The sequence below is a fragment of the Saimiri boliviensis genome, chromosome 4, assembly GCF_048565385.1.
Source record: "Saimiri boliviensis isolate mSaiBol1 chromosome 4, mSaiBol1.pri, whole genome shotgun sequence".
Taxonomy (NCBI): Eukaryota; Metazoa; Chordata; class Mammalia; order Primates; family Cebidae; genus Saimiri; species Saimiri boliviensis.
Window position 1 is genome coordinate 143,165,618 of NC_133452.1, and position 14,410 is coordinate 143,180,027.

The 14,410-nt window shown below is 39.7% G+C and overlaps 1 pseudogene; it reads left to right on the top strand.

The window, feature by feature from the left end:
* Window positions 1-8,050: 8,050 nt before the first annotated feature.
* LOC101048842 (26S proteasome regulatory subunit 4 pseudogene) lies at window positions 8,051-9,302 on the top strand (annotated as a pseudogene).
* Window positions 9,303-14,410: the final 5,108 nt, after the last annotated feature.

Genomic DNA, 14,410 nt, shown 5'->3' on the forward strand with positions numbered 1-14,410 from the left:
CTTTAGAAAAGTTTTAAGTTGTTACCCAATAGGGTTTTAGTTTAGATTGTGAGGTCTGGCTCCAGGCAATGGAGATCAGACACAGCAGTAAGGACAACTCCAAATGCAAAAAAAATAAATTTGTGTGTTTTTCTTTCTTCATTGTACTCTTGTGGCAAAATGGGTAGCAAGAGTACCCTTCCTGTGGTCCAGGAAGTAAAAATTGCTTTGCTGAAAGATCCTTTGTCTCTGTACTAAATTTTCTTTGTGGCACCAAACATCTATTTCCAATAGTGTATCTTCAAACTAACAAGCAAAAAAAAAAAAAGGTTTTTTCTATTGTGAAATATTAACACTGGCTTTTTAAAATCAGGCATAAGAGGTTACACAATCCTCAGTTGTACTCAGTGCTGCACTGGAATCCTAATCTGTGCAAACAGAAGAATACGAGCAAAGAAAAGGAAAAAATACAGATTCAAAAAATAACTGTCATTATATGCAGATACTGTGTTCTGCACAGAAAACTTCTAGTTATGTATGCTTTATTAGTCCATTCTCATGATGCTAATAAAGACATACCCAAGACTGGGTAATTTATAAAGAGGTTTAATTGACTCACACTTCAGCATGGCTAGGGAGGCCTCAGGAAACTTACAATCATGGCGAAAGGGGAAGCCAATGCATCCTTCTTCACATGGCAGCAAAAAGAAGAAGAATGAAAGCTGAAGCAAAAGGATAAACCCCTTATGAAACCATCTGATCCATGAGAACTTACTATTCTCCTGCCTTACCTCCCAAGTAGCTGGCATTACAGGCACCCACGACCATGCCCGGTTTTTGTTGTTGTTGTTGTTGTTTTCATATTTTTAGTAGAGACAGGTTTTCCCCATGTTGGCCAGGCTGGTCTTGAACTGCTGACCTCAGGTGATCTACCTGCCTTGGCTTCCCAAAGTGCTGGGATTATAGGCATGAACCAGCGTGCCAGGGCAGAAATGACATAAGTCATTAGATTGTGTGTCATTAACATGAGAATGAAAAACAAACCAATGGAACAAAAAGAGAACCCAGGAACTGATCCACACTTAAAACAATGATATATGATAGATGTACCATTGCAAATCAGAGGGGCTGTCCCTACAGGATATGGAGCCACTGTGCCCAGTCAATTCAATGTAATTCTAATAAAAATACCAATAAGACATTTCATAGAACTTGGCAAACATTCTAAAATGTATAAAGAAGAGCCAATGACCAAAAAGCTGACACAGGGAAAGTGTTCTGCCAGAAATGACATGCGGTGTTTTTTTGAGACAGATTCTCACTCTGTCACCAAGGCTGGAGTACAATGGCATGATCTCTGCTCACTGCAACCTCCCCCTCCTGGGCTCAAGTGATTCTCCTGCCTCAGCCTCCTGAATAGTTGAGATTACAGGTGCGTGCCATCACAGCCAGCTAATTTTCTGTATCTTTAGTAGAGACAGGGTTTCACCATGTTGGCCAGTCTGGTCTTGAGCTCCATCTGCTTCAGCCTCCCAAAGTGCTGGGATTACAGTTGTCAGCCATCATGCCCAGCCAAAAATGACATATTATATAAGTCACTAGATTGTGTGTCATTAGCATGAGGATGAAAAACAGACCAATGGAACAGAGAACCCAGGAACTGATCCACACTTAAAACAATGATATATGATAGATCTACCATTGCAGATCAGAGGGGCTATCTACATAGGAAAAAAAAGTGAAAATGGATTTCTGTCTCATATCATACATAAAAACCAAATTCAGATGTATCAGGAACCAAAACAGGGAAAGCAAAACTTTAAAATGTTTAGAGAAAATGCAAAGGAATATTCTAATGATCTGTGAGTAAGGAAAGATTTTTAGTCAAGCAAGAAAATTCCAAATCATTTTTTAAAAAATAATAAAACTGACTAATAAAAAGAATGCTGTTGGCCGGGTGCAGTGGCTTGTGCCTATAATCTTAGCACTTTGGGAAGCCAAGGAGGGTGGATCATCTGAGGTCAGGAGGTCGAGACCAGCCTGGCCAACATGGTGAAACCTCATCTCTACTAAAAATACAAAATTAGGTGGGCATGGTGGCACATGCCTGTAATCCCAGCTACTCAGGAGGCTGAGGCAGGAGAATCACTTGAACCTGGGAGGCAGAGGTTGCAGTGAGCTGAGATCACACCATTGCACTCCAGTCTGGGCAACAAGAGCAAAACTGTGTCTCAAAAAAAAAAAAAAAAGAATTCTGATTCTGTTGAGTAAAATCACCATTAAGAGGGTAAAAATATAAGCCTCAATTTGAGAAGATACTTGTAATTATAACCAACAGTGAATCATTGTACCAAATATGTAGAGTATGCTAAAGAATAAGAAAGCAACAAATGAAACGCACAGAAGGCATAAACAGGCATATCTGTGAAAAGGAAACATGAATGGCCAGATATCTACTCAACCTCATTATTAATCATGGAACTGCACATTAGAATGACAATGAAATAGATTTTCAAAACAGAAGCCCAACAAAATCAAGCACTGGAAAAAGTTCACAACCACAGATATGCTCATACATTCCTGGCAGGCAGAAGCTGGCTCAACCACATTAGAAATTGCCATTACTTCATGCAGCAGATACTATGAATTGGTTTGCTCAACTTTTATTCCAACTTCTTCTAGGGTACCTTCCTATATTTCAAAGGGCAGAAAACTTAAAACTACATTTGCAAAACACCCCTGTAGCTAGGGTTCCATATAGGATTAAGGTTTGACCCATCCCATGCTCTCAGTGAGACTTGAACTGAGTTAAGTGAAGAGAGAGAGGCAGGGCTGAGAATATTTGTTTTATTGGCAGGGATTTAAATGGTGGCATCCCAATTTTAGAAGGTGGTTTCAGAGCTGTGTTTGGTTTTGGAGCCGGCAGGTCTGACAGTGGCTTCTTGATTTAGCTGAAGTGGCCCCTAATTGTGCCCAAGGCACTGTGGCTTTGGAGTCAGATTGTATTGGCAGCTTTCCAATTCAAAACATAGCTTCCCATTGAAGGGAAAAGTGGCAGCTTTCTTGGTGGCTCAGTGTGGCTTTGGTGTGGCTTTGGGAATTATCACCAGAAGTTCAGTCTTGAGTCTATTTCTTTAACCCTCCTAAAAAGTCTGTAAACGATCAATAATCTATCAAAAATCCCTTTCTACTTTAATGAATTGGGTGCATTGTGAAGTTTATTCTCTACCTTAATCAATACACCAGCAAAGTTGTACTCATACATACTATGCAGTCTAGCAATTGTTTTCCTAGATATAGACCCTAAAGAAACTTTTGGATATATAAACCACAAATACATACAAGGATACTTATTGCAGTACTGTTTGTAATGAAAAGCTGGAGACAAACCAACATTTATCAAGAATAACATGAATAAAGTAAGTGGTAGTATAATCAGAATACTAAACAGATATGACAATGAATGACTTACAGTTTCACATATCAATGTGGATAAATTGCAAAAATCATGCTAAGTGAAAATAACTCACAGTAGGCTATATACAGTATGATTTTGTTTATGTAAGTTTAAAACTAGACAATATATTATGTGGAGACATACATATATATGTACAATATGAATATATTTGAAGACATATATATTTGGATATACATAGGTACACGTATGTATGTGTGTGTGTGTGTGTATATATATATATATATATATATATATACACACACACACACACACATAGGTATGTAAAGAAAACAGAGGAAGCAGTTGACACAGAGTTCAGGAAAATCACTACTTCTGGTAGGAAGAGGCAGGTGTGTTATCATACAGGGTTATTATACAGGAGGCTTCAAGGGTACTGGTAGTGTGTTATTCCAAAGCTATGAATGTGGGGTGGTATTCATTCAAGTTTGCATTTATATCACATACTCTTCTGTATATATAATGTATTTGATAATTTTAAGTGTTAAAGAAAAATAAAGAATGAGAAGGCAAGAAAAAAAGTGAAAGTGTTAACACAACCAACCACATAATTTCAATTCTGTCCTAAAGATATACCCATACATAAATGAAATGACTGAAGTATAACATTATTATTGCAACATTATCTGAAATAACAAGAGATTAGAAAAACACAAATATTTATAAATAGGGAACAATGGTACATTCAACATAGTGATGTAGGATATAGTCATAAAGTATATGAAAACATTCTATCCATTGATATGGTGTGACCCTCAGTGTGTGTTCAGTGAAAAATTCATGGTAAATAATAATGAGATTAAGACTTTTATTTTAAAAAAGGAAAAATATATAATATAATGCTATGAATTTCAAATAATAGTAATATACACATATAAATGGCCTTTATTTACAAACAGAAACATCAAAAGAATAAATTAGAAACCAATAAGAATGATTACCTAGTCAACTCTGGACACATGACCTATGAGTTAGCCCTGGTCTGCAAAGAGAAGTTTTTTAAAATAAAAACAAGTAAAAAATGATTGCTTATAGGAGAGAGGCAGAATAAACAAGAAGAGATTAGAGACAAGCTTCTCCAAGTACCTGTTTTCATACAGTTTCAATTTTTAAACCATGCAAAGACTTTTACATATAATAGAGTTAAACCCTATGAGGAAAAAAAATAAAGCAAATCCTGGAACTGAAAACAAATGAAAGTAAATAAAACTAGCAATATTATAAATATTCATCCAAAGGAGAGTTCCTTCTAGGGACTTTGAAGTCAGTACTTAATGCATGCTTGGTGGCACACTTCTGCCAAGCAATCTTAAATTTCATTTAGCAGTTCTATGGCTAGTAAAAATATTGGTACATTATTTTGAAGCAGTCTCTCTCTCTCAGAGGTAATTTTATCTCTCTCTCAGAAAGAGAGAGAGGGAAAAAGAGAATCCAAACAACTAATTATGGTAATATTAGGAACTAAAATAACAGTATAGAGAGAAAATCGAAGGTGTTAAGTAAAACAATGCAATGTTGAATTGTTAAATTTGGAAATATCAATACAAACTCATAATCTTTCAAATATGTATTTCCTCATTCTGCCCACTGAAAGGGTCTAAGTTTTGTCATGTGAAAACCCAGCAGCCACGAGCATACATGAAGCACAAGTTTTGGTAACTAAATACCCTTTTTCCACTGAAGGGACCCAGAACTCCTTGAAGGAATGGCTAACCCAGATTTGGGTCAAGAAATGCAGAACACGAGTCTGGGACATCTTGTGGCAGAAACTAAGAAAATGTTCAAAAATTATAGGGACATGTTAAAAAGACTGAAAAGCTAGCTTAAAGAACCTTTCACTGGGTGCATTTTTGACAATTTCATATTAAAAACTATAATGACTGTAATTTAATAAAACACACTGAATATATTTTTTAAATCTATGAGCTCATAGAGTCCATAATGACATAACAGAGTGACTGTTATCTCAACTTCTGACTCTGAAAATTGCAATTAAAGGGAAGAAACAACCATTTATCTAGCATTTACAAGTAAATGCTAGCTAATATATACAGAAGGAATTGTAAAGTTGGAATTTTTTTTTGAGACAGAGTCTCACTCTGTCACCCAGGCTGGAGTGCAGTGGTACAATCTTGGTTCACTGCAACCTCCACCTTCTGGGTTCAAGCAATTCTAGTGCCTCAGCCTCCTGAGTTGCTGGGATTACAGGTGTCTGCCACCATGCCCAGTTAATTTTTGTAAAAAACCATCGGTATTTGTTTTCTTATAAAATAATTGATTCAAGCAAAAATAATCAATGGATGCTAAAAGCCTTAAATGAAAGTTGATGACGGTGAACTAGATTTTCACAAAATACCTAAGAATTATCCCACAGATTACTCTCCAGTCTCAAAGATAGAAGTATAACTTTACAATGGAGCTATCTGGCTGTCAGCACCTTAAATCAATGACCAAGCATAGCATCACCAATAGTAGGACACTGGTCAGTATGTGCCACCTGATGTGACACAGGATGAAGTGCACAGCATCCCCCATGAAGTTTCTTACCAAACAGGTTCGGTTTCAATCTAATTAAGTCTTCAGTTTGTCATAACTGTCAGATACAGAAAACACAGGAGACAGAAGAACAAGTCAAGTGATACTATGAGGAACCCATCAGATAAATCCTGAATGTGGACATTCTTAAGTAGCCCAATCTCTCTTCATCAAGTTGACATACTTGAGAGGAGGGAAAGGGAAGGAATGATTGTTCTAGAAAAAGAGGAATGCTCTTGATTAGATCTTATTTTGAACAAACCAGATATACAAATATTTTGGGGACAACTGAAGAAATCTTAATATACACTGGAGCATAATTATTATTTTAATTAGGTGTGATATTGTCATCATGGTTATGTAGGAGCATGTCATTTTGAGAGACATATGCTAAAGTATTTAAAGGTGAAACTTCTTGATGTATGTAACTTTTAAATATTTAGGAAAAAATAATATATATGTACATATATATAATGTTTTCATATGAAGCAAATATCACAAAATGTTAAAAAAAAATTGTTAAATATGCCCAGGCATAGTGGCTCACACCTTTAATCCAGCACTTTGGGAGGCTAAGGTGGGTGGATTGCTTGAGCTCAAGAGTTTAAGACCAGCATGGGCAACATGGCAAAACCCTGCCTCTACAAAAAATACAAAAGAAATTAGCTGGGCATGGCGGTTCATGCCTGTAGTCCTACTCCCAGCTACTCTGGAGGCTCAGATGGGAGGATTGCTTAAGCCCAGGAGTCAGAGGCTGCAGTGGAAGGAAGAGGAAGGAAGGAAGGAAGGAAGGAAGGGAGGGAGGGAGGGAGGGAGGGAGGAAAGGAAGATCGTGCCACTGCACTCCAGCCTGAGCAACAGAGCCAGATACTGTCTCCAAAAAAAGAAAGTTAATCTTTATGTGCTCATTGTACACGTTGTACTTTTCTGTATTATTTGAAACATTTCATAGTAAAAAGACAAAATTTTAAAATAAAGAATAAGGATGCAAAAAATATATAAAAGTGCCAAATAATACAATCACCAGTTTTTCTATTCAACAAACATTTATTGAGGCATACATATACACAGGATTTTCAAAGCAAACATAGAATTTGTTCTAGAAAGAGGGTTCTCAGTATAGATATTTGTACTAACTAGAGAAAACAACTGGGTTCAGCAGCTCACTTCTGTAATCCCAGGACTCCGAGAGGCCAAGGCAGGCAGATCACTTGAGGTCGTGAGTTCAAGATCAGCCTGGCCAACACAGTGAAACCCAGTCTCTATTAAAAATATAAAAAAATCAGCTGGGCATGGTGGCACATGCCTGTAGTCCCAGCTACTTGGGAGGTTGAGGCAGGAGAATTGCTTGAACCCAAGAGGCGGAGTTTGCAGTGGGCTGAGGTTGAGCCACTGCACTCCAGCCTGGGCAACAGAGTGAAATTCCATCAAGGAAAAGGATAGAGGGATGGAAGGATGGAAAGAAGGAAAGAAGGAAGGAAGGAAGGAAGGGAGGGAGGGAAGGAAAAGAAAGAAGGGAGAGAGAGAGGGAGGGAGGGAGGGAGGGAGGAAGGGAAGGAAAGAAAGAAAAAAGGTCAAGTTATCGATGGTTAGAAAATGACACTGGACCCTAAACAGACCTATCTCACATTCCTGTGACAGAACCATCTCACTCTGAATCCATTGTCAGAAGCTCTGCTGGGGTGTTTGGACAGCTGAGAGATTCTGAGCTTCCTGGAGACCCTCCCTCTCTCACCAGCAAGAATACACCAAAAAAGATGGCCCTCTGAAGATAGCTTTTAAAAGGTTCCAAAGCAAAGCCCTCACAGGGATTTGGCAATGACAGGTTCTGGAACTCAATTACCTGCAAGGGTTTAAAAGGTTGAAGAACCTCTTCAATGCAAAATTTCTTCCCCATCAAAGAAGTTAAACCTCACCTTTAGAGGGCCTCAACATTAAAAATCACAACAATCAGTGATTCTAGGCTTAATCAGTCTTTGTTGAGTAATTGGATTTCTTTTTTTTTTTTTTTTTTTTTTTTTAAGAGTCTCGGGCTCAAGTGGCCAAGACAAAAAGGGTCAAAGTCAGAGTGGTGGTAATGGTTGTGGAGATGGCAAGAAGGATGCCAAGGGCAAGAAAAGGAAACATGAACCTCCTGTAGCAACTAAGGTGGGGAAAAGAAGAAGAAAACAAAGAGACCAGATGCTGCCAGCGAACTGCCACTGGTGACACCTCACACTTGGTGCTGGTTAAAATTACTGAAGTTAGAATGAAAGACTGTCTTCTCATGGAGGAAGAATTCATTAGAGATCAGGAACAAGTGAAACCATTAGAAGAAAAGCAGGAGGAGAAGAGATCATAAATAGATGATCTGAGGGGGACCTCAGTGGCAGTAGGAACCTTACAAGAGATCACTGATGACAATCATGCCATCGTGTCTACATCTGTGGGCTCAGAACACTACGTCAGCATTCTTTCATTTGTAGAAAAGGAACCACTGGAAGCTGGCGGCTCGGTCCTGCTCAGCTACAAGGTCACAACGATGAAGGTGGAAAGGCCCCCCAGGAGACCTATGCCAATAATGGGGAGTTTGACAACCCAATTCAGGAAATTAAGGAATCTTTGGAGCTTCCTCTCACCCATCCTGAATATTATGAAGAGACGAGTATACAGCCTCCTAAGGAGGTCATTGTCTATGGCCCACCAGGCACAGGTAAAACCTTGTTAGCCAAAGCAGTAGCAAACCAAACCTCAGCCACTTTCTTGAGAGTGGTTGTCTCTGAATTTACTCAGAAGTACTCAGGTATGGGCCCAAACTTGTACGGGAATTGCTTTGAGTTGCTGAAGAACATGCACCATCCATTGTTTCTTGATGAAATTGACACCATTGGAACAAAAAGATATGACTCAAATTCTGGTGGAGAAATTCAGAGAACAACGTTGGAACTGTTAAACCAGTTGGATGAATTTGATTCTAGAAGAGATGTGAAAGTTATCATGGCCGCAAACCAAATAGAACCTTTGGATCCAGCACTTATCAGACCAGGCCGCATTGACAGGAAGATTGAGTTCCCCCTGCCTGATGGAAAGACTAAGACGTGCATCTTTCAGATTCACACAAGCAGAATGACACTGGCCAATGAGGTAACCCGGGACAACGTGATTATAGCTAAAGATGATCTCTCTGGTGCTGACATCAAGGCAATCTGTAGAGAAGCTGGTCTGATGGCCTTAAGATAACATAGAATGAAAGTAACAAATGAAGACTTCAAAAATCTAAATAAATATTCTTTATAAGAAACAGGAAAGCACCCCTGAGGGGCTCTATCTATAGTGAACCACAGCTGCCATCAGGGGAATGCTTGGGAGATTTCTTGATCCCTAAAAGGGATGAGGTTGGGGAAGTTGCCCAGAGGAATTTCTGTTCCCATTGATCTTTATTAACAAAACATCCTCTGTCTCTTGGAGTACCATGTGTCTTGGATATCATGTTATTAACAAAATATCCTGTGTCTTTTGGACTGCCCTTTGGGTGGCCTTCGTCTGTTGGTCACTGTGCAATCTGCTTCCCAATAAAGCCTGCTCTTTCACAAACAAACAAACAAACAAAGAGTCTCACTCTGTTGCCCAGGTGTGCAGTGGCATAGTCTTGGCTCACCACAATCTCTGCCTCCCGTTTCATGCGATTCTCATGCCTCAGCCTCCCAAGTAGCTGGGATTACAAGTATGCACTATCACACCCAGCTAATTTTTTTATTTTTAACAGAGATGGGGTTTTGTCATGTTGGCCAGGCTGGTCTCGAACTCCTGACCTCAAGAGATCCACTCACCTCAGACTCCCAAAGTGCTGGGATTGCAGGTGTGACCCACCACACCAGCCAGATTTCTTAAAAATAATATTTTCTGTATAAAGCAAGAGTAAGAAGGTGGTCAGGAGACTTTTCAGATTGAAATGATCTCTATGAAGTCCCAGGAAGGGAAAAGAGACTTTTCACTTCCCACTCAGCTCTCAGGCCCATGAAAACCACCTATTCCCATCATACACACAGCAAGGTAATCCTGAATTCCAAAGTCCTGACCTCTTCTCACCTTTTATCCTCCCCAGGAACTGTAGATAACATCTACCCTGTATTAGTCCGTTTTCACACTGCTATAAAGAATTTCCCAAGACCTGGTAATTTATAAAGAAAAGAGATTTAATTGACTCACAATTCCACATGTCTTGGGAAGCCTCAGGAAACATAGGGTCATGGCAGAAGGGGTAGCAGGCTCATCTTACATGGCGACAGGCGAGAGAGACTGTATGAAAGCACAAAAAAACTACCAATTGTAAAACCATCAGACCTCATGAGAATTCACTCATTATCACAAGAATAGCATGGGAAAAATCACCCCCGTCATCCAGTCACTTCCCTCCCTTGACATGTGAGGATTACAATTCAAAATGAGATTTGGCCGGACACAGTGGTTCACACCTGTAATTCCAGCACTTTGGGAAGCTGTGGTGGGTGGATCACCTGAGGTCAGGTGTTCAAGACCAGCCTGGCCAATATGATGAAACCCCATCTGTACCGAAAATACAAAAATTAATTATCCAGGCGTGGTGTCAGGTGCCTGTAATTCCAGCTACTCGGGAGGCTAAGGCAGGAGAACCTCTTGAACCTGGGAAGCGGAGGTTGCAGTGAGCAGAGATGGCAGCAGTGCACTCCAGCTTGGGCAACAGCATGAGACTCCGACTCAAAAACAAACAAAAAAATTGGGGTAGGGACACAAAGCCCAACCACATCACACCCCACGGGCCACCCACCTACCTCCTCCTCCTAGAAGCTCTTCCCTCCCTGTGAGTTGGCAGGTAAGCCTCTGTTGTTCCTTTCCGGCCACATCTCCCGCCTCCTTTACTCACTCTACTCTCTTCTTCTGAAACTAACCACAGGCATTTCACAAGGCTGCCCTCTCTTCCTTAAAAACCTCATCCCTTTTACATCTTTAACTCTCTCCTTCATATAGATGATTCTGGAACATCACATCACCCCTCACTCTTGAGTCCCAGACTCAAATTTCCAACTACCTGCTGGATATCTGCACTGCACTGGCCCACAGGCGTTTTAAACTCCATCTGCTCAAAATTGAAAGCAAGACAACCCTCTGAAAGCCTACTTCTTCTGTACTTTCAACTCTTCTGTTCCTTCAAGTGGGGAAATGTGATAACCACGTGGAGCACAGCACATATTCTCATCACTGAGTGTACCATCCTCCCCACACCCCTGCACTCAACTCAAAATTGCCATTCTCCTTAGCTATTCTCTCCTGCTCATGATACAGGTTCTGAACTCAGGGGATTATCTGCAAACACAGGTTCTGAGGCCCCATCTGCAGGCTTGAAAACCACTGTGCTGGACACAACATTTTCTAGGTGAAATCAGACCGAAGGAATGCTTGTACCACATCAAACAGTCCCCTGTTAAACTGTTTTCACTGGGCGGTGATTTGTTGTGATACCCTTGGCTGCTCTACGGCTGCTAGAAGAAAGCATGATTAAAATTGCTCTTGCGCTCATGCCAGAGGCATAGCTGAGCATGTCAACATTACATCACAGAGGGGGCCTTTTATGAGGCAGGGTCCTGAACTGATGAGCAAACAACCAGAGGAGGGTCAGGCGAGAGGCCCAGTGGAGGGAAACACACATTGAGTTCAGTGACCCCCTTGTTCCTTGAGGAGAGAGGACCGATTCCTACCTAAGGACATTCCCGGAAGGCGATGGGTTTCAAACCATATCCTGAAGAGACTTATCTCAGGGAACTAAGCAGGTAGGAATGGAAAGGAAAAAAATGGGAGGGGAGAGGAAGTCGATCCGGGACCCCCATCCTGGCTTCAACCAAAAGCTTCACTCTCATATGCCTTATAGATGGAGCTGCAATGTTTTTGAACAAAAGATTCCATTTGAACTAAGAGTTCTGCATTCTGTATCTTTCAGAGTTTGGGGTTCTTTTTTTTCTTGTCCTTTGTTTATTTTCTAGCACATCAGAGTTTATAGAGGATTTCACAGTTTTAAAACTACAATTAGGCCGAATGTGGTGGCTCACCCCTGTAATCCATTGGGAGGCAAAGACGGGCAGATCACCTGAGGTCAGGAGTTTGAGACCATCCTGGCCAACATGGTGAAACCCCATCTCTAAAAGAAATTAAAAAATTAGCTGGATGTGGTGGCATGTGCCTGTAATTCCAGCTACTCTGGAGGCTGAGACAGGAAGGATCGCTTGAACCCAGGAGTCAGAGGCTGCAATGAGCCGAGATCACACCACTGCACTCCAGCCTGGGTGAAAGTGAGACACTGTCTTTAAATAAATAAATAAAGTGAAACTACAATTATAGAGGAGCAGAAAGTAGCAAAGCAGAATGAGGACAGACTTCAGAAGGCCTTGAACTATAATCTAAGGCATTCAGATTTTCGCCTGAGGCCAGTGGGGGCTCACCAAAAGCTTTTGTGGAAGGAATAGAATGGGGAAAGCAAAGCTGAACAGAGACTAATTTGGTTACAGTGTTCAGAATGGAGATCAGAGTTGGAAGATAAAACCGAGGCAGCAGCTGCCAGGTGTTTTCTATAATAAGGGCCTCAATCAGGTTTTTATAAGAAAAAGATGGATTCCATCAGGTTGAATATCCAAGAAAGAGGTATACATTGCATACAATACTTTATTTGATCCTTTCCACATTCCCCAGGGGTGTATTCCTATCACTGCTGGAGATGAGGAAATGAAGCCCTGAGACTCAAGTAATTTGTCCAAGATCACACAGTGAGCACATGACTAAACTGTGATTCAATGCCAGTCTGTTAAATTTCTTACTGTATCTTATGACCTCCAGCCATCCAAATCCCTTATCTGGGTATTCAAGACCTTAAAAAATCAGACTTCTAAAATGTGTACAGGTTATCATACGCAAATAATATCTAATTTAAAAGTTAAGCTGATCCTCAAAACACTTGTTATTTTCTGGTTTCTTATAGTAGCTATCCTAGTGAGTGTGAAGTAATATCTCATTAGGGAACCTCATTTGTTTTTAACTTTTTTGTTTGTTAATGTATTTAAGACTATAAAGTTGCCTTTAAGTACTGCTTTAGATGTGCTACACAAATTCAATCACGTAGTATTTTATTCACTTCTAAGTATTTATTTTTTAGTCCAAATGTTATTTAATAGTATGCTATCTAGTTTCTAAATAAGCAAGACTTTATTTTAGCCATCCTACTAAAAACATTAATTCTGTGATGGCATTGTATTTGGAAAACATTGTCAGAATGGGATTGATTCTTCAGAATTTACTGAAGCTTCCTTTATGGCCTAATATGTGATCCATTATTGCAAATGTTTTAGGTATACTCAAAAAGAATGTTTTCTGTTTATGATAGGTACACACACACCCACACACACATATATACATATATATACATAATATATACACACACACACACACACATATATATATATATATATATATATATATATATATATAATTTTTTTTTTTTTGAGGCAGAGTCTTGCTCTGTCACCCAGGCAGGATCTTGACTCACTGCAACCTCCATCTCCCAAGTTCAAGCAATTCTCATGCCTCAGCTTCCCAAGTAACTGGGATTACAGGTCTGTACCACAATGCCTGGCTAATTTTTGTATTTTTATTAATGATGGGTTTTCCCCATGTTGTCCAGGCTGGTCTCAAACTCCTGGCCTCAAGTGATCTGCCTCCTCAGCCTCCCAAACTGCTAGGATTACAGCTGCGAGCCACCACACTTGGCCATATATTTTTAATCATATTTTTGCCCATTCATATCCATGAATGAACTTTTCCAACTACAACTGTGAATTTTTATATTTTTTCTAAGTATCTGATATAGTTTAAAATTGTATTGTTAGACGTTATATGTTTGTGATAATTATTTTGATTTTATACTCTTCCTTAAACATTTTTAAACTGTGAAATATAATTTACACGAAGAAAGTTTGTAATGCTTATATACATATTTAAAGAAATACCTATAGACACCCATATAACCACTGCTAAGATCAAGAAATAGGCTGGGTGTGGTGGCTCATGCCTGTAATCCCAGCACTTTGGGAGGCCAAGGTGGGTGGATCACCTGAGGTCGGGAGTTCAAGACCAGCCTGGCCAACATGGCAAAAACTCCATCTCTACTAAAAATACAAAAATTAGCCAAGCATCATGGCACGTGCCTGTAGTCCCAGCTGCTTGGGAGGCTGAGACAGGAAGAATCACTTGAACCCAGGAGGCTGAGGTTGCAGTGAGCCGAGATCACACCACTGGACTCCAACCTGGGTGACAGAATGGGACTCCAGCTCAAAAAAAAAAAAAAAAAAAAAAAAAAAAAAAAAAAAAAAAAAAAAAAAAAATAAGAATAGAATATACTGTTAACTTTTTTTTTTTTAA